Source organism: Eleutherodactylus coqui, chromosome 3, assembly GCF_035609145.1.
Source record: "Eleutherodactylus coqui strain aEleCoq1 chromosome 3, aEleCoq1.hap1, whole genome shotgun sequence".
Taxonomy (NCBI): Eukaryota; Metazoa; Chordata; class Amphibia; order Anura; family Eleutherodactylidae; genus Eleutherodactylus; species Eleutherodactylus coqui.
In genome coordinates this window covers 236,426,760-236,446,831 of record NC_089839.1, presented here as the reverse complement: position 1 = coordinate 236,446,831, position 20,072 = coordinate 236,426,760, and positions in this window count along the sequence as shown.

The following is a 20,072-nucleotide window of genomic DNA, read 5'->3' as shown; positions in this document are numbered from 1 at the left end:
GGTTCGAGAGTGATGCCATACCACAGGACTCTGGCGGACAAACTGGTGGTAAAATTCCCATCCGACAGCGCTAGTGGCCGAAGGCGCAGTTCCGAGGGCCAGGTAGCAGGGGAGGCGCGGAGATCAGGCAGCATGTACAGCACAGGCAGGGGAACACTCTCTAAGGCCTTTGACAGCTTTCTGGCTCCCCAAGCAAGTCTGTGTCACCGCTCCCCAGTCAAGGCTGAGTCGGCGGGAGCACTGTAAAAGGATAGTGAGGGAGTACGTAGCCGATCGCACGACCGTCCTCCGTGACGCCCCTGCTCAGTACAACTACTGGGTGTCGAAGCTGGACACGTGGCCTGAACTCGCGCTGTATGCCCTGGAGGTGCTTGCTTGTCCTGCGGCTAGCGTCTTGTCAGAGAGGGTGTTTAGTGCGGCTGGGGGAATCATCACAGATAAGCGTACCCGCCTGTCAACCGACAGTGCCGACAGGCTAACACTTATCAAGATAAACAAAGCCTGGATTTCCCCAGACTTCTCTTCTCCACCAGCGGACAGCAGCGATACCTAAACAATACGTAGGCTGCACCCGCGGATGGAAGCACTGTTCTCTATCACCATCAAAAACGTGGACCTTTTTGCTTCATCAATCTGTGTATAATATTCATCCTCCTCCTCCTACTCCTCCTCCTGAAACCTGACGTAATCACGCCGAACGGTCAATTTTTCTTAGGCCCACAAGGCTCAGTCATATAATTTTTGTAAACAATTTTTATACGTTTCAATGCTCATTAAAGCGTTGAAACTTGCACCTGAACCAATTTTTATTTTAACTGGGCTGCCTCCAGGCCAAGTTACAAATTAAGCCACATTAACAAAAGCGATTAATGGGTTTCACCTGCCCTCTTGGTTGGGCATGGGCAATTTTTCTGACGTACATTAGTACTGTTGGTACACCAATTTTTTGGGGCCCTCGCCTACAGTGTAATCCAATTAATTTTTTGCCCACCTGCATTAAAGCTGACCTCAGCTGTGCTGGGCACTGCAATGGGATATATTTATATAACGCCGGTGGCTTCCTGGCACCCACCCATGCTGTGGGTCCACACGGAGTTGTAACTGCATGTGTCCACTTCCAAAGAACCCCAGTCTGACTGGGGCATGCAATGTGGGCCGAAGCCCACCTGCATTAAACATGACATTACCTCAGCTGTGATGGGCAATGCAATGGGATATATTTATGTGCCGCCGGTGGCTTCCTGGCACCCACCCATGCTGTCGGTCCACACGGAGTTGTAACTGCATGTGTCCACTTCTAAAGAACCCCAGTCTGACTGGGGCATGCAGTGTGGGCCGAAGCCCACCTGCATTAAACATGACATTACCTCAGCTGTGATAGGCAATGCAATGGGATATATTTATGTACCGCCGGTGGCTTCCTGGCACCCACCCATGCTGTGGGTGCACACGGAATTCCCATTGCGGAGTTGTACCTATCTGTGTCTATGAATTAAAAACCCCGGTCAGGTTGGGGCATGCAGTGTGGGCCGAAGCCCACCTGCATTTCATCTCACGTTAGCTCTGCTGTCCAGGGCACTGCAATGGGATACATTTATGTACAGCCGGTGGGTTCCAGGGAGCCACCCATGCTGTGGGTGCACACGGAATTCCCATTGCGGAGTTGTACCTGCCTGTGACTATTTATAAAAAAACGCGGTCTGACTGGGGCATGCAGACATCTTGACAGAATAAATAGTGTGTGGCACATTGGTTCCCCATTGCTATGCCCACGTGTGCAGCTCCTGATGGCGGTGGCACAGGATTATATTTCTCATTGCTTCTGTACAGCATTGTGGGCTATTGCCCCGCCACTTTTAAAGAGGGTCGCTGCCTAGCCATGCCAACCCTCTGCAGTGTGTGCCTGCGGTTCCTCGTCATGGCAGACGCACTTATAAATAGACATGAGCGTGGTGTGGCATGAGGGCAGCTGAAGGCTGCGCAGGGACACTTTGGTGTGTGCTGTGGACACTGGGTCGTGCGGGGGGTTGGGCAGCATGTAACTCAGGAGAAGTGGCAGCGGAGTGTCATGCAGGCAGTGATTGTGCTTTGTTGGAGGTAGTGTGGTGCTTAGCTAAGGTATGCATTGCTAATGAGGGCTTTTCAGAAGTAAAAATTGTTGGGAGCGGGGGGCACTCTTGCCGCTATTGTGGCTTAATAGTGGGACCTGGGAACTTGAGATGCAGCCCAACATGTAGCCCCTCGCCTGCCCTATCCGTTGCTGTGTCGTTCCCATCACTTTCTTGAATTGCCCAGATTTTTACAAATGGAAACCTTAGCGAGCATCGGCGAAATACAAAAATGCTCGGGTCGCCCATTGACTTCAATGGGGTTCGTTACTCGAAACGAACCCTCGAGCATCCCGAAAATTTCGTCCCGAGTAACGAGCACCCGAGCATTTTGGTGCTCGCTCATCTCTAATAATTATGTTAATGATTCTAAAATGCATGTATTACATTCTAAAAAATACAAGTGTCATAATTACATAGCATATATATATAATCATATGTGTAGTTTTAATCTAAAAAGATCCATAAAATTGACATCTATGTTAATGAAACTATTAAATTAAAATTGCATTATTAAATTTTTTGCATTGTTAAATTTTTTTCTAAAGTTTCGTTTAAACCTATGGGGTGTAAAGTGTTGAATTTATATATAAAAAAACATCTCCTTTGCTTATAGTCTAGAGAATTCACCTATTAGAATTTTTTCTAATGGAGTAATGGATAGTCCTGACGGATCAGAGTTGTGGTATAATGAAAAATATTTTGAGACACTGTGTTTCATATAGCTTCTCTTAATATTATATCTATGCTGGTTGAGTCTGCAACGTAAAGAATTAGTAGGCCGTCCTATGTACCGTAAATGGCAGGGGCACTCTATTAAATATATTAAGTTTTCCGAACTACAATTCAAAAATTGTTTGATTTGATACGGCTGAATTTCTGGTCCCAAAGAAACAGTTTTTCTCTTATTGCAAATGTCTTGACAACATTTACAACCTGGTTTTCCACGCTTGTAGGAACCCAAGGATTGGGAAACAGATGTTATATTGATAATTTTCTGAGAGTTATTTGTACATGGGTGAGAAGGGGCCAATATATTGCCAAAGGTCCTATTTCTCCTGTATGTCAAAAACTGTTTCTTGATTTAAACAAAAGATGATGACACATTACCTTAAGAATAGGAAACACCGTACTACAAAATACAGAGCTAAGAATGATTAGATTGCATACACATTAGCTGCTCAGTGTTTGTTTTGGCCAAAGGCGAGTACTGTTGCTTCAAGCAAACTTCTATTTAAGGCTCGGTTCACATCACATTCCTGCTTTACCACAAAGGTCTACATTTTATTTTATATTGTAATACCTTGTAAAAAATATACAAACATTTGCCTATTTGAGCCCATGTCTACATTTGTCTTGTAGGTATAGGCATATGTATGTAATTTAGGGTGATCGCAAGAAATTGATGTCCAAATTTCTTTAACAGGAACCCTTTAAAAGTTGCCAATTGGTGTTAAAACAAGATTGTCAAAGTTTCAGCTTTATCGGATAATTTTAAGACCTACTTTAGGAACTTTAATCCCTTAGTTACCAAGCCTGTTTGCTCCTTAATGACCTAAATGAAGCTACATTTTGGAAATATTACATGTGTCACTTTAACATAGAATAGCTCTGTAAATGTTTTGCATATCCAAGTGATTCTGACTTTGTTTTTTCACCACATGTTGTACTTCATTTAGGTGTTAAAAATAGTCCAATAGAATTTTTGTATATTTATTGAAGGCGCCAAAATTGGAAACATTTTTTAAAAATTGTCATTTTTTCCACATTTTCAATTGTAATTTATCAAATATACATACTGTACAAATATATTTGATAAGATATATATTTCCATCTGTTTACTTTATTTTGGATGCAAATTTGAAAAGCTTTCGTTTTTTTTTTAACCATTTAGAAGACGTACAAATTTAAAATTGATTATCACCATTTCGAGGAACACTTTGTTTTCCTATACCAAGTCAAGATTGCAAAGGCTCATAGGTGTCAGAATGATAGATACCCCCATAAATGACTCCATTTTAAAACCTACACCCCTTAACGTATTCACTGAGGGGGGTCAGGAGTATTTTGACCCCACAGCTTTTTTTCAGGAGTTAATGACATTAAGAGGAGAAAAAATAAATTCCATATTTTTGCAAATATGTCACTTTAAAGACAGTTTTTTTCTATAGTGCACATGAAAATGAGAATTTACACCCCAAATGGATACCCCTGTTTGTCCCACATTTAGAAACATACCCGTTGTGGCCCTAATGTTATGTCCGCATGCACAATGGGGCCCAAACCGAAAGGAGCAGCTGGTGACTTTCAGAACAGTCATTTTGCTTGAAGGGGATCTAGGCCCCATTGCCCACTTGTAGAGCCCCTGAGCGACCAAAACAATATATAGCTCCCATTTTGAAAACTACACCCCTTAACAAATTCATCTAGGGGTGTACTGCATATTTTTACCGTACTGTTTTTGAATGAATCTAACCAAAGCAGAAGAAAAAAAAATACAGTTTTCATTTTTTTTGGCAATTGTGTCATTTTAAAAACTGTTTTTTTTTCTACAGCACACATAAGAATGAAGACTTGCACCCCAAAATGGATACCTCTCTTTGTCCGGTGTTCAGAAACATACCCATTGTGGGCTTAATTTTATGTCTGTATGCACAACGGGCCCAAAATGAAAGGAATAGCCTTTAGCTTTCAGAACAGGCATTTTGCTTAAAGGGGTTGTCTCGAGGAAGCACTGATTTTTTTTTTTTGCCCAGTCCCCCTAATTAAGCATACATTACTAAGCCCCCCTGTAAATGACTTTTCTAGCTGGTTTCTGGTTACCAGCTGTGTCTCCCTGACAACCAGACGCCACGCAGCCGCCGACTGGACCCCTGGATTGAACACGGCCGACCACGGCACACAGTCACCCACCGCCAGGCAGCAGGTAACCGGCGCAGCCCCCCCGGCACAGCGGCAGCCCCCCCGGCACAGCGACAGCCCCCCCCGGCACAGCGGCAGCCCCCCCCCGGCACAGCGACAGCCCCCCCGGCACAGCGACGCCCCCCCCCCCCGGCACAGCGGCAGCCCCCCCGGAACAGCGGCAGCCCCCTCGGCACAGCAACAGCCCCCCCCCCCCGGCACAGCGGCAGCCCCCCCGGCACAGCGACAGCCCCCCCGACACAGCGGCAGCCCCCTCGGCACAGCAACAGCCCCTCCCCCCGGAACAGCGACAGCCCCCCCAGCACAGCGACAGCCCCCCCCGGCACAGCGACAGCCCCCCCGGCACAGCGACAGCCCCCCCCCCCCCGGCACAGCGGCAGCCCCCCCGACACAGCGGCAGCCCCCTCGGCACAGCAACAGCCCCTCCCCCCCGGAACAGCGACAGCCCCCCCGGCACAGCGACAGCCCCCCCCGGCACAGCGACGCCCCCCCCCCCCCGGCACAGCGGCAGCCCCCCCGGAACAGCGGCAGCCCCCTCGGCACAGCAACAGCCCCCCCCCGGCACAGCGACAGCCCCCCCGGCACAGCGGCAGCCCCCCCGGCACAGCGGCAGCCCCCCCGGCACAGCGACAGCCCCCCCCGGCACAGCGGCAGCCCCCCCGGCACAGCGGCAGCCCCCTCGGCACAGCAACAGCCCCTCCCCCCGGAACAGCGACAGCCCCCCCCGGCACAGCGGCAGCCCCCCCGGAACAGCGACAGCCCCCCCGGCACAGCGACAGCCCCCCCCCGGCACAGCGGCAGCCCCCCCGACACAGCGGCAGCCCCCTCGGCACAGCAACAGCCCCTCCCCCCGGAACAGCGACAGCCCCCCCGGCACAGCGACAGCCCCCCCCGGCACAGCGGCAGCCCCCCCGTCACAGCGACAGCCCCCCCGGCACAGCGACGCCCCCCCCCGGAACAGCGGCAGCCCCCCGGCACAGCGGCAGCCCCCTCGGCACAGCGACAGCCCCCCCCCCCGGCACAGCGACAGCCCCCCCGGAACAGCGGCAGCCCCCCCGGCACAGCGACAGCCCCCCCGGAACAGCGGCAGCCCCCCCCCCCGGCACAGCGGCAGCCGCCCCCCCCCGACACAGCGACAGCCCCCCGGCCCATCACTTACCTGGACGGCAGGACGGCTGGGCGGCTTCTCGGGACAGCTGGGCGGCTCTGCACCTTCCTCTAACAGAGGATGGTACAGAATGGCCGCTCCAGCGCACTCCCGAGCAGTGACAGCTCGTCTGCGCATGCGCAGAAGAGCTGTAGCGGGGAGCACACTGAAGCGGCTCGGGCTGAAAGGAGAAGACCGGACTGCGCAAGCGCGTCTAAAAAAGCAAGCTGCCAGCGAAATTAGACGGAACCATGGAGACGAGGACGCTAGCAACGGAGCAGGTAAGTGAATAACTTCTGTATGGCTCATATTTAATGCACGATGTATATTACAAAGTGCATTAATATGGCCATACAGAAGTGTATAACCCCACTTGATTTCGCGAGACAACCCCTTTAAAGGGGTTTTAGCCCCCATTGCCCACTTGTAGAGCCATTGAGCGACCAAAATGATAGAGAAACCCCACAAATGACTCCATTTTGAAAACTAGACCCCTTAACAAATTCATCCAGTGGTGTACTGCATATTTTGATCCCACAGTTTTTGAATGAATCTAAGCAAAGCAGAAGGAAATAATTACGATTTTCATTTTTTTGGCAATTGTGTCAATTTAAACAATTCTTTTGTACAGCATACATATAAATAAAGATTTGCACCCCAGAATAGATACCCCTGTTTGTTCCTTGCTTAGAAACATACCCATTGTGGCCCTAATCTACTTAAAGAACACATGGCTAGGCCTATAATGGAGGGAACACCCTTTGGATTTCAGGGCACAATTGAATAAATTCCAGGCCCCATTGCACTCTTGTAGAGCCCTTGAGTGGTTAAAACGATGGAGAACCTCCACAAACGACCACATTTTGAAAACTAGACCCCTTAGCAAATTTATCTAGGGGTGTACTGTGTATTTTGTCCATACAGTTTTTGAATGAATCTAAGCAAAGCAAAAGGAAATCATTACGATTTTTATTTTTTTGGCAATTGTGTCATTTTAAAAACAGGTTTTTGTTTTGTACAGCACACACATGAATGAAGACTTTCACCCCAAAATGGATCCCCCTGTTTGTCTTGTGTTCAGAAAAATATGCATTGTGCCCCTAATCTACTTATAGAATATATGGCTGGGCCTATAATGGAGGGAACACCCATTGGATTTCAGGGCACAACTGAATAAATTCTGGGCTCCATTGCACAATTCTGCAGGGAAAAAAAAGTCTCCCTAAGAATAATCCCCCCTCTCCACACCCTTTTTGGTGTTCCTTCAATCTTAGATAAAAGAAATAATGTCCAAAGACAGGCAATTACGGAGGCTGATTGGGATAGGCACATGGGGCAATAAAACTGGCTATCCCTACTCCTCCTATGCTTTTTTGGGGAGTATTTCTTGACCTCGGTGGCAGGATATAAAAAGTGGTACTCTGCGAGCCTTCATACGCTTGCTGTGGTGGGGCGGTGATCTCACACAGAAGACGCTCAACAAGCTGCTCCTGGAATTGCAAGAAGGTGAACGTTCCTGGGGCTTCTTGTAGATTACGTATTACAGGTAGCGATCTGAATAACGCAGGCCTCACCCGGCCGTATGTGGAATCTACTTGCGGAGGATAAAGATACCCTCGGGGGCCAAATCCGGGGACCTTGGGTATGTAATTCCATCTCCTCTCACGGATACGATCTGTAAGCGGAGATGAAATTTTAATTTTTAAACTTTTTTTTCACCTTTTAACTTTCCATGATCACCGTTACCAGATGGATAATGGTGATCGGGAACTGCATACAGCGGTCCCTTGTGACATCTCCCTGCACTCAGCTATCCTTGACAGCCACATCAGCGCATGTGCAGAAGCCCACGGCAGGTGTAGATCGCCGCCGGAGATCATGGAGGACGGGGGTGATTATTTTCACCTCCCCTCATGAATCCCATCCATGAGGTGAGGTGAAACTTTAACTTTTTCACCTTTTTTCACTTTTCCGTGATCACCGTTATCCATCGGCAAGGTCTTACCTGCTCGGCAAGGTGCGCCGCGTCTGCGCACATTTCCGCAAATCCACCATGGATGCCAGCCTGAGGACCCTGCAACGTCAGTTTCAGCTGCCAGAGCACCAACTGCTGTGCGACGTGCCCGCACGCTTGAATTCTATGCTGCACATGTTGGCCAGGCTGTATGAGCAGTGTAGAGCAAAAGTGGAATAACAGCTGCAACATGGGCGACGGAGTGGTAGTCTGCCTCCGCAATTCTTTACTGAGGAGTAGAGATGAGCGAGCATACTCGTCCGAGCTTGATGCTCGTTCGAGTATTAGGGTGCTCGAGATGCTCGTTACTTGAGACGAGCACCACGCGGTACTCGTCTCGATTAAACGAGCACTGACCATTGAATTCAATGGAGCCGGCAATACAGCCGGCTCCATTGAAAGCAATGGCCTGCCGGTGAGCGCGGAATGAATTGTCGGGAAGGGGTTAAATATATAAGCCCTTCCCTGCAATTCATCCAGAAATGTGTAAAAAAAAAATATATATATACTTACCTGGTCCCAGCAGTCCGAGTTCAGCGCGGCCAGCGGCAGTCCTCCTGAACTGCTCTGAACATCTGTGAGTAGTATTCAGCAGCCGGGGATTTAAAATACCCGCCTGCTGAATGAGCTGCCTCTAATTGGTCACAGCCTGACCAATCAGAGGCAGATTCCACTCACACACCCATTCATGAATTTATGAATGGGTGTGTGACTGCTGCCTCTGATTGGCTCAGCGCGACCAATCAGATGAGAGGCAGCAGTCACTCACCCATTCATAAATTCATGAATGGGTGTGTGAGTGGAATCTGCCTCTGATTGGTCAGGCTGTGACCAATTAGAGGCAGCTCATTCAGCAGGCGGGGATTTGAAATCCCCAGCTGCTGAATACTACTCACAGCTGTTCAGAGCAGTTCAGGAGGACTGCCGCTGGCCGCGCTGAACTCCGTCTGCCGGGACCAGGTGAGTATATATATATTTTTTATTTTTACACATTTCTGGATGAATTGCAGAGAAGGGCTTATATATTTAACCCCTTCCCGACAATTCATCCCGCGATCGCCGGCAGCCCATTGCTTTCAATGGAGCCAGCTGTATTGCCGGCTCCATTGAATTCAATGGGCTAACATCGTTCTGCCGGGACAAGGTGAGTATATATTTTTTTAATTTTTACACATTTCTGGATGAATTGCAGGGAAGGGCTTATATATTTAAGCCCTTCCCGACAATTCATCCTGTGCTAGCCGGCAGCCCATTGCTTTCAATGGAGCCTGCTGTATTGCCGGCTCCATCGAATTCAATCGGCTAACATCGTTCTTCTCTGCCACAGCTGTTACAGCTGTGGCAGAGGAGAACGATCTTTACGCTGACAGTGCGGGGGGGGGGGGGTCTCACTCTTGCCACTATTGTGGCTTAATAGTGGGACCTGGGAACTTGAGATGCAGCCCAACATGTAGCCCCTCGCCTGCCCTATCCGTTTCTGTGTTGTTCCCATCACTTTCTTGAATTTCCCAGGTTTTCACAAATAATAATAATAATCTTTATTTGTATAGCACCATCATATTCCGCAGCGCTTACATAGACGGGGGATACAGAAAGACAAAAGTACAAACATTACAGAACCATGGTTACATAGTAATCAATTGATGGAAACAATAGGGGTGCGGGTCCTGCTCCAACGAGCTTACATACTACAAGTAATGGGGTGATACAGAACGTAAAGGGGCTGGAGATGTGCACGGTATGGCGAGGTGGAGGGTGAGCGATGTTATACACATAGACAATGGTCAGACATTTAGCCGTGTGACGGCAGAAACAGTATGACTGCAGGAGTGGTTTATGATGGCTAGCAGGGATTGCAGTCAGTAGGTCAGGGAGCATGTTATCAGGCGGAGTACAGAGGGGTTTGTTTAGGGAATTCGGTATGCCTCCCTGAAGAGGTGCGTTTTTAGAGCACGCCTGAAGTTCTGCGAGTCCTGGATTGCTCGGGTAGCCTTTGGTAGTGCGTTCCAGAGGACCGGTGCTGCTCTGGAGAAGTCTTGGAGGCGGGAATGAGAAGTTCGAATTAAAGGGGCGCTCAGTCTGGTTTCGTTAGCAGAGCGGAGAGCCCGGGCTGGCTGATGGATTGAGATGAGGGAGGCGATATAGGGGGGCGCTGCACTGTGGAGGGCTTTGTGGATGAAGGTGGCGAGTTTAAATTGAATTCTGTATTTAACGGGCAGCCAGTGCAGTGACTGGCACAGGGCAGAGGCATCCGAGTAGTGGCTGGACAGGAAGATGAGCCTGGCTGCCGCATTCAGGATGGATTGGAGAGGGTAGAGTCTGGTGAAGGGGAGGCCGATCAGCAACGAGTTGCAATAATCGAGCCGGGAGTGGATGAGGGCAACAGTAAGCGTTTTTAGCGTGTCCACAGTGAGAAAAGAGCGGATTCTTGCGATGTTCTTGAGGTGCAGCTGACATGTTCGGGCCAGAGATTGGATGTAGGGGGTAAAAGAGAGATCAGAGTCAAATATGACCCCAAGGCAGCGGGCATGTTGTCTAGGAGTTATGGTGGCGCCACACACTGAGATGGAGATGTCAGGAGGAGGTCGGTTAGTGGAGGGTGGAAATAGCAGCAGGTCAGTTTTAGAGAGGTTTAGTTTTAGGTAGAGAGAGGACATGGTGTTAGAGACAGCGGACAGACAGTTAGTGATATTTTGGAATAAAGGTGCAGAGATGTCACGGGAAGAGGTGTATAGCTGGGTGTCATCAGCATACAGGTGGTATTGGAGGCCAAATCTCCTGATGGTTTGTCCAATAGGGGCTGTGTAGATAGAGAAAAGAAGGGGGCCGAGGACAGAGCCCTGGGGGACCCCAACAGCAAGGGGAAGAGGAGGGGAGGTAGAGCCAGCAAAGGAGACACTGAAAGAGCGGTCAGATAGGTAGGAAGAGAACCAGGAGAGGGCAGTGTCCTTTAGGCCAATGGAGCGTAGCAAACTGAGGAGGAGTTTGTGGTCAACATTGTCAAATGCTGCGGAGAGGTCGAGGAGGATCAGTAGGGAGTAATCGCCCCTCGATTTGGCTGTCAGTAGGTCATTGGATACCCTTGTAAGGGCAGTTTCTGTCGAGTGTTGAGGTTAAAAGCCAGACTGTAGGGAGTCTAGGAGAGAGTGCTCTGATAGGTAGCTTACAAGGTGGGAGTAAACCAGCCGTTCTAGTAGTTTGGAGATGAAGGGGAGGTTTGAGATGGGTCGGTAGTTGGCAGCATCAGTCGCGTTCAGAGTCGGCTTCTTTAGCAGTGGGGATAGGATGGCGTGTTTGAAAGAAGAGGTAAAGATGCCAGAGGTCAGAGAGAGGTTGAATATAGTGGTGAGATGGGAGATGACCACTGGGGAGAAGGAACGGAGGAGGTGTAAGGGGAGGGGGTCGCTAGCGCAGGTGGTGGGGCGAGCAGAGAAGAGCAATTTGGAGACTTCTTCCTCTGTCGCTGGTCTGAGTACAGACAGTGAGCAGGAGCTAGATGCAGTGCTGACAAGACTAGGGTCAGGGCTAATCTGGGGTTGGGAAGTTATTTCCTGACGGATGTCATCAATTTTCTTTTTGAAGTAAGCAGCCAGCTCTTCGGCACAAATGAAAACCTTAGCGAGCATCGGCGATATACAAAAATGCTCAAGTCGCCCATTGACTTCAATGGGGTTCGTTACTCGAAACGAACTCTCGAGCATCACTGAAAGTTCGACTCGAGTAACGAGCACCCGAGCATTTTGGTGCTCGCTCATCTCTACTGAGGAGTGAGCATGGATGGCAGATATCTGCCAGGTCCTCAGAAACTTTGAGGAGTCTACCCAGAAGGTGAGCGGCGATGCGGCAATCATTAGCATTACCATCCTGCTGCTTTGCCTGATAAGAAGTTTGCTGCAAAGCATATAGGCCTACGCTTTGCAGCTGGAACAGGAGACGGGGGATGACAGTATGTCACTTGATAGCCAGACCACCCTCATGTCTATATCTCAGCGCGTTTTGGAGCAGAAGGGGGAGGAGGGGGAAGAGACTGCTGGCCACACTGCAGAGGGTACCCATGCTGCTTGTCTCTCATCTGTTCAGCGTGTATGCGCTGAAGAGGAGGAGGATCCTGAAAGTCATCCTCCTAGTGAGGACAGCGGTCTGTTGCGTACTGGGACCCTGGCCCACATGGCTGACTTCATGTTAGGCTGCCCTTCCGGTGACCATCCCGTTAGACGCATTCTGGCCAACACAGATTACTGGGTGTACAAGGTATATGGTATAAGGTTAAGGAGAACCTTTCCACTCTCATTCTCGAAAAGGAAAGGGGTACGAAAGTGATGCAATACCACAGGGCCCTGGTGGAAAAAGTGATGCTAAAGTTCCCATCTCAAAGCGCTAACGGCAGAAGACGCAGTTCTGAGGGCCAACTAGCAGGGGAGGCATGGGGATCAGGCAGCATGCCCAGCGCAGGCAGGGGAACACTCTCAAAGGCCTTTGCCAGTTTTATGGCTTTGCAGTCAAGGCTGAGTCAGAGGGAGCACTGTAAAAAGATGGTGAGGGAGTGCGTAGCTGATCGTACCACCGTCCTCCACGATGCCTCTGCTCCATACAACTATTGGGTGTTAAAGCTGGACATGTGGCATGAACGTGCGCTGTACGCCCTGGAGGTGCTGGCCTACCATGCCGTTAGCGTCTTGTCAGAGAGGGTGTTTAGTGCAGCTGGTGGAATTACCACGGATAAGCGTACCTGCCTGTCAACTGACAGCACCGACATGCTTACACTCATAATGATGAACAAAGGCTGGATTTCCCCAGACTTCTCTTCTCCACCAGTGGAAAGCAGCGGAACCTAATGATTATTTTCACTACAACAGGAGAAATATGCATCCTCTCTCTAATCCCAAAAAAGGGGAGAAGTAGCTTTGCCTATCCCTTTCGGAATGTACTCCCTTTCCTCCTCCTAAAACAGAATATCATCACGCTGAACCGCCAATTTTTCAGAGGGCCAAAAGGCTCTGTTAAAACCAATGTTTTTGGAGGGCTGTTACAAATAAAGCAACCATGAGCTGCATCTTTAAAAAATGTTTATGGCTTTCATCTGGCCTCGGAGTTAAGCAATTTTTAAGGGGTACACTTGTACTCTTGGTACACCAATTTTTCAGGCCCTCGCCTATACTCTTAGCCAACAAATTTCTCCTGCCTTCGCCTACACTCTTGGCAAACAAATCTTTTCAGGTGTTCGCCTATACTCTTGGTACACCAATGTTTGAGGGGTTCGCCTATACTCTTGCAACAGAAAAGTTTCATGGTTCCGCCTATACATTTGCTACTAAGAGATTCGGGGGGTCCGCCTATACACTTGCTACTGAAAGGTTTGAGGGGTTCACCTATACACTTGCTACTAAAAGGTTGGAGGTGTCCGCTTATACACTTGCTACTAAAAGGTTGGAGGGGTCTGCCTATACACTTGCTACAGAAAGGTTTGGGGGGTTTGCCTATACTGTGGGTGTACAAAGGTTTCCCATAGCAGTGTTCAGCTGTGTGGCAGAAATACACAGAATGACTAGGGCAGAAGTGTGGGCCGAGGTCCTAGGTGAGGTGAAACTCTGCCCTGTTTGGGCACTGTAATTGCTTCATGTTTAATACTTTCCTTGGGTTCCAGGGACTCCCCTATGCTGTGGGTGCACAAAGGCTTTCCCATTGCGTTGTTCAGCTATCTGACACATACAAAGAATTAATTGGGCAGAAACGTGGGCCGAGGCTGAGGTCCTGGACAGGGTGAAACTCTGCCATGTTTGGGCACTCTTTTCTTCCTGTTTAATACTGTCCATAGGTTCCAGGGGCTCGCCTATGCTGTGGGTGCACAAAGGCTTTTCTACTGCGTTGTTCAGCTATCTGACACATACAAAGAATTAATTGGGCTGAAATGTGGGCCGAGGCCGAGGTCCTTGGCGGGGTGAAACTCTGCCATGTTTGGGCATTCTCTTCATGTTTAATACTATCCCTGGGTTTCAAGGGCTCGCCTATGCTGTGGGTGCACAAAGACTTCCCATTGCATTGTTTTACCTGTCTGGCACAAATACAGTGACTGTATTGGGTAGGGTGCAGATGGCTTTCCCATTGTGGTGTTTTACCTATCTGGCACAAATACACTGAATGACTAGGGCAGAAGAGTGGGCCAAGGTCCTTGGTGGGGTGAAACTCTGTCATGTGTGGGCACTCTGATTTCTTCATGTGTAATACCGTCTTTGAGTTTCATGGGCTCGCCTATGCTGTGGGTGCACAAAGGCTTTCCTATTGCATTGTTCAGCTATCTGACACATACAAAGAATGAATTGGGCAGAAATGTGGGCCGAGGCCAAGGTCCTTCGCCAGGTGAAACTCTGGCATGTTTGGGCACTCTCTTTTCTTCATGTTTAATACTGTCTTTGAGTTTCATGGGCTCGCCTATGCTGTGGGTGCACAAAGGCTTTCCCATTGCGTTGTTCAGCTATCTGACACATACAAAGAATGAATTGGGCAGAAATGTGGGCCGAGGCCAAAGGTCCTTGGCGGGGTGAAACTCTGCCATGTTTGGGCATTCTCTTCATGTTTACTACTAACCCTGGGTTCCAAGGGCTCGCCTATGCTGTGGGTGCACAAAGACTTCCCATTGCGCTGTTTTATCTGTCTGGCACAAATACACTGACTGACTTAGGTAGGATGCAGATGGCTTTTCCGTTGTAGTGTTTTACCTATCTGGCACAAACACACTGAGTGACTAAGGTAGAAGTGTGGGCCAAGGTCCTTGGCGAGGTGAAACTCTGCCATTTGTGGGCACTCTGATTTCTTCATGTGTGCTTCCCACACAGAGTATTGCGGGTCCTACCTTGGTCATGGTTTCTCGGGCTTATTATGCCACCTCCTCCTCCTACTTGGGGTCTGGGGATCAGCGTTGGTTGACATGTATTTGCTCTCATGTTACTACTGTTATCTGAGACACTGCTTTGGACCAATCAAAAGAAGCAAAACTGAATTAAGGAGACGTTCACAGCTGTACTAGCATCCAAGTCTGCTTTATGCCCGCAATTGCTGAGAGTGTGGGCAGAGGCCAAAGTCCAGGGGGTAGGGGGGGTACAACTAAGCCAGGTTTGGCCTGTGGAACTTCTTTGTGGTTCATCCAGCCTTTGGAGCGATGAAAACAACCATAATTGATTCAATGAGATGTTCCCACCTGTACTAGCATCGGAGTTCGCTTTATGCCCACGATTACTGAGGGTATGGACAGAGGCCGAAGTCCTGGGGGAGAATGCAACTGAGCCAGGTTTGGCCTGTGGAACTTCTTTGTGGTTCATCCAGTTTTTGGAGCTATGAAAGCAACAGTAACTGATTTAATGAGACGTTTACATCTGTACTAGCATCAGAGTCCGCTTTATGAACACGATTGCTGAGCGTGTGTACAGAGGCCGAGGTCCTGGGCGGGGTAAAATTCTGCCATGTTTGGGCACTGTAATTGCTTCATGTTGAATACTTTCCTTGGCTGCAGAAGGGTTTCCCATTGCAGTGTTCAGCTATCTGGCACCTACACAGAATGAATTGTGTGGGCACACATGGATTTCCCATTGCTATGTAACTCACGACACCTTGGGTCACACAAAGTGGAGGCAGGGCCGATCCTGACCCTGGACCTGCTCACGTGCTTCCCACACAGAGTATTGCGAGTCCAACCTTGGTCATGGTTTCTCGGGCTTATTATGCCATCTCCTCCTCCTGCTTGGAGTCTGGGGATCTGCACTGAGCGACATGTATTATCTCTCGTGCTACAAATGACCAGTTATTCGAGATACTGGATTTGAGCATTCACAGGAAGCCTTAGTGATTTCATGAGACTTTCACAGGGTCACTGCATACCTATGGTGGCTACTTTTGTGACACCTCCTGCTTCAAACCAATCTTTGGTGTTAGTATGTGCTGCTGCATTGTGGAGATGTGTAGAAGTGCTGACACCTGGGTCCCCTTTATGCCCACGTTCGCAGCTCCTGACAATTTTGTGACACAGGTGCCACGGGATTGGAATGATGATCGTACGTTAATTTATCATCAATTCTCATCAGCATTGTGGGCTATCACCCACCCAAATAGGGTCGCTGTCTGGCCCTGCCAACCCTCTGCAGTGTGTCTCTGGTTCCTCCTCATCGCAGACGCACTTACAAATCGACATGAGGGTGGTGTGGCTATGAAGCGAGAGTGTGGCATGAGGCCAGCTGAACACTGCGCAGGGAAAATTTTGTGACCACCAGACTCTTGCCCCCATTTTGGCTTGATAGTGGGACCTGGGAGCCTCGGATGCAGGCATGCATGCTGCCCCTGCCCTTCCCTATCAGTTTTTGTGGTGTTTCCTTGACTTTCGGAGGTTTTCCTGTGTTTCACAAATCATCCCCTATGCAGAGCATACAAAAATGCTCGAGTTCCCCATTGACTTTAATGGGGTTCGTTACTCGAAACTAGCTCTTCAGCATTACGAAAAGCTCGACTCGAGTACCGAGCACCCGAGCATTTTGGTGCTCGCTCTTCTCTATTTATTACACATTGTATTGAGTAAGAAAAATACACAAACACATATTTAATGTGTTTATTTAATGGGATGTTTTAATTAAACTATATTAAGTGTATTAAGGCATAGATTCTCCAGCCTGGTTAATTTTTGAGCCAAGGAAGATGAAGTCTCGCACACATTCTATGACCTCATTGTCGAATATGATTTTATGTTGTTTTGATTTAAATGTAACCATTTTTTGCAGTTGTCTTAATTTTAGTCTTCTTTACATTCAGCTAGAGGCACATTTTTTCACTTTCAGTTTTAATCTTCCATATCAGCTGTTTCAGACCTGCTTCTGTTTCTGCAAGCAGAGTTGTGTCATCCACATAACAGATATTGTTGATGTTTCTGCCACCTTTTCACCCCGATTTCCAATTCGCCTTGGTTTTCCACATGATCACTTCCGCATATAGGTTAAAGAAGAAGGGTGAGAGGATGAAGCCCTGTTGGACGCCTTTGTGCTCTCACAGTGGCTTCTTGATTGGTATAAAGTGATTTTATCAGCTTGACTAGATGTGCCGATTTACCCAGCTCTTGTAGGGCTTTGCATAGCTTGTCATGGTTGATGCAGTCAAATGCCTTGTTGTAGTCAATGAAGCACATGTAGAAATTCTTTTGGTATTCTCTGACTTTTTCCATGGTCCATCACAATATGTTCGCGGATGCCGCATCCTCACTGGAATCCTGCCTGCCTGCCCATCAGGGAGTGTTGCTTTGATTACTGATCTAAATCTTTCCTGTATCATTTTAAGAAGGATCTTGCTTGCATGCGGAATGAGGGCTGTTGTAGTTGGAGCAATTCGGGGAATCGCCTGAATAAGGAAACAATTTGTAAAAAAAACAACAATTAGCTGTTTTCACTTCACATAGAATAATGATAAAAAGTTGTGTAGAAAGTGTTTTTCAGCTGCGACATTTAATGCAGAAATAGTGTAGAATACCCATTTTGTTTTAAAGGTAGAGTACTGATAAAGCATCAGCATGTATATAGATACAACAGTGTTGCTGTTTGTAAGTGTACACTTGTCTATTTCTCTGTGTGCCAATAATTTCTCTAATCAATGCAAGCCCAATGACCTTGCTGAATGTAATGTGGACATAACGTTCAACTTCCCGATTGCAGAGATGATTGCATGATCAGCTTGATATCTTCCATGTAGGATGAACTGTTTTATTTCTTTTGTGACAGCAAAATATTTGTTAGATTTCTAGGGCAATCTTGAGCACTGATATGAACAACATGTACTTTATCTATGTTACTCTAAGAAAACCCAATAAAAAACAAATTAAACAAATAGCCAATGTCTACTTATGCACTTTTTTGTATTTAACCTCTTAATGACTGACCTATTTTGTGTCTCAGTGACTGAGCAAGTTTTTTCCAGTTTTGTTTTTTCATCATTGCATTCCAAGAGCCATAGCTTTTATATTTGAAATGCATATGAGGCCAAATTCACACGACCGAATATACACCGCTATTTAGCGACGTCAAAAATATCGGGCAAAAATCGCGACTATTTGAAGCATTGGATTCCAAGGTACTCATTTAAATGAACAATTTTTAGGCATGTAAGAAAAATTGCGCTGGGAAAAATAGCACGTTTTCGATCGCCAATTTTATATGCTACATCAAATGATAGATCTTGCCCTACCTTTTTCCAAGATACGCAGGAAAAAGAAGGGAGTGGGAGGGGGTTTCCCTGCGTCCAACGATGGGGAAAAAAAGACAGCTGGCTCTATTTAAGCATTACTAGTAATTCAGAAAATTTTGGTAATTCCGAAGATTTATAAATGATCTGAAGGAGGGAATTGATAGGAAACTGATCAAATTTGCAGACGACTCAAAGCTAGGAGGGTTAGCTAACACTAACACTAGGGAAGAGAGAGAGCGTATTCACAAAGATCTAGAAAAGCTTGCACAATGGGCAGCAACTAATAGAATGGTGTTTAACAAGGAGAAATGCAAAGTCCTACATCTGGGCAAGAAAAATGAAGAAAGCGCATACAGAATGGGAGGAATTGAGCTAAGCAGCAGAACATGTGAAAATGACTTGGGTATACTAATAGATCATAGACTGAACATGAGTCAACAATGTGATGCAGCCGCCAAAAAGGGAAACACAATTCTGGTATGTGTTAACAGAGTCTAGATCATGTCAGTTCATTATCCCCCTCTACTCTTCCTCAGTCAGACCTCATCTGGAATACTGTGTCCAGTTCTGGACACTCCACTTTAAAAAAGACATAGACAAACTGGAGCAAGTTCAGAGAAGAGTTACCAAGATGGTGAGCAGTCTGCAAATCATGTCCTATGAGGAATGGTTTAAGGATCTGGGAATGTTTAACTTGCAAAAAAGAAGGCTGAGAGGAGACTTAATAGCTGTTTAGAAATATCTGAAGGGCTGTCACAGTGCATAGGGATCAGCCCTATTCTTATTTGTACAAGGAAAGGCTAGAAGCAATGGGATGAAACTGAAATGAAGGAGACACAAATTAGATATAAGAAAAAACTTTCCGACAGAGAGGGTGATCAATGAGTGGAACGGGTTGCCATGGGAGATGGTGAGTTCTCCTTCAATGGAAGTGTTCAAACAAAGGCTGGACACTTATCTGTCTGGGATGATTTAGTAAACCCTGCATTGAGCAGAGGGTGTGGACCAGATGACCCTGAAGGTCTCTTCCAACTCTACCATTCTATGATTCTGTGATTCTGCCGAGTGATGGATTTCCGCGCTGCAGTGTATTTTTTTGCTGATATGCAGCAGCGGTGCAAATGGATAAAAATACGCTAATTAGGATCGGGACTCTATTGTGGCAATTCTTCATTGATGCGATTTTATGGCACGTATGGGCGAGCGTAAAAACACATACAGTGAAAGAGAACTTATGTATAATATAAGCCATTAAGGGGGTGTGTACAAGGGTGTATATACCATAGAGGCAGACCATGCAGCTGCTATGAAGCCCATAAAGAGAGAATGCCCAGCAATGTTTGGTCCCACCCCTCTTTTCTACTGGGTGACTGAAACCAGTACCTGCACCCCCACCCCTCCAGTGGAACTGAATTGCTCAAGAAAGAGGGGGTTGGAAAATATCTTGAGATCATGAAAAAGGATAGGAGGGGAATCCAAACACTAGAACCTTCTGTTTCTGATGCCAAAATCCAGAATCTTAATAAGGAACCCATTTTTATATCTGCTATGGGTTTCTCTCTTCTATGTAAACCACTGGGTGTTCAAGTTATTATTTTTTTTTTAATTAGAGTTTCTCATGGCATATCATAGTCAAAGGGCTTATGCTCATCTCCTCTAGGTCCTCACA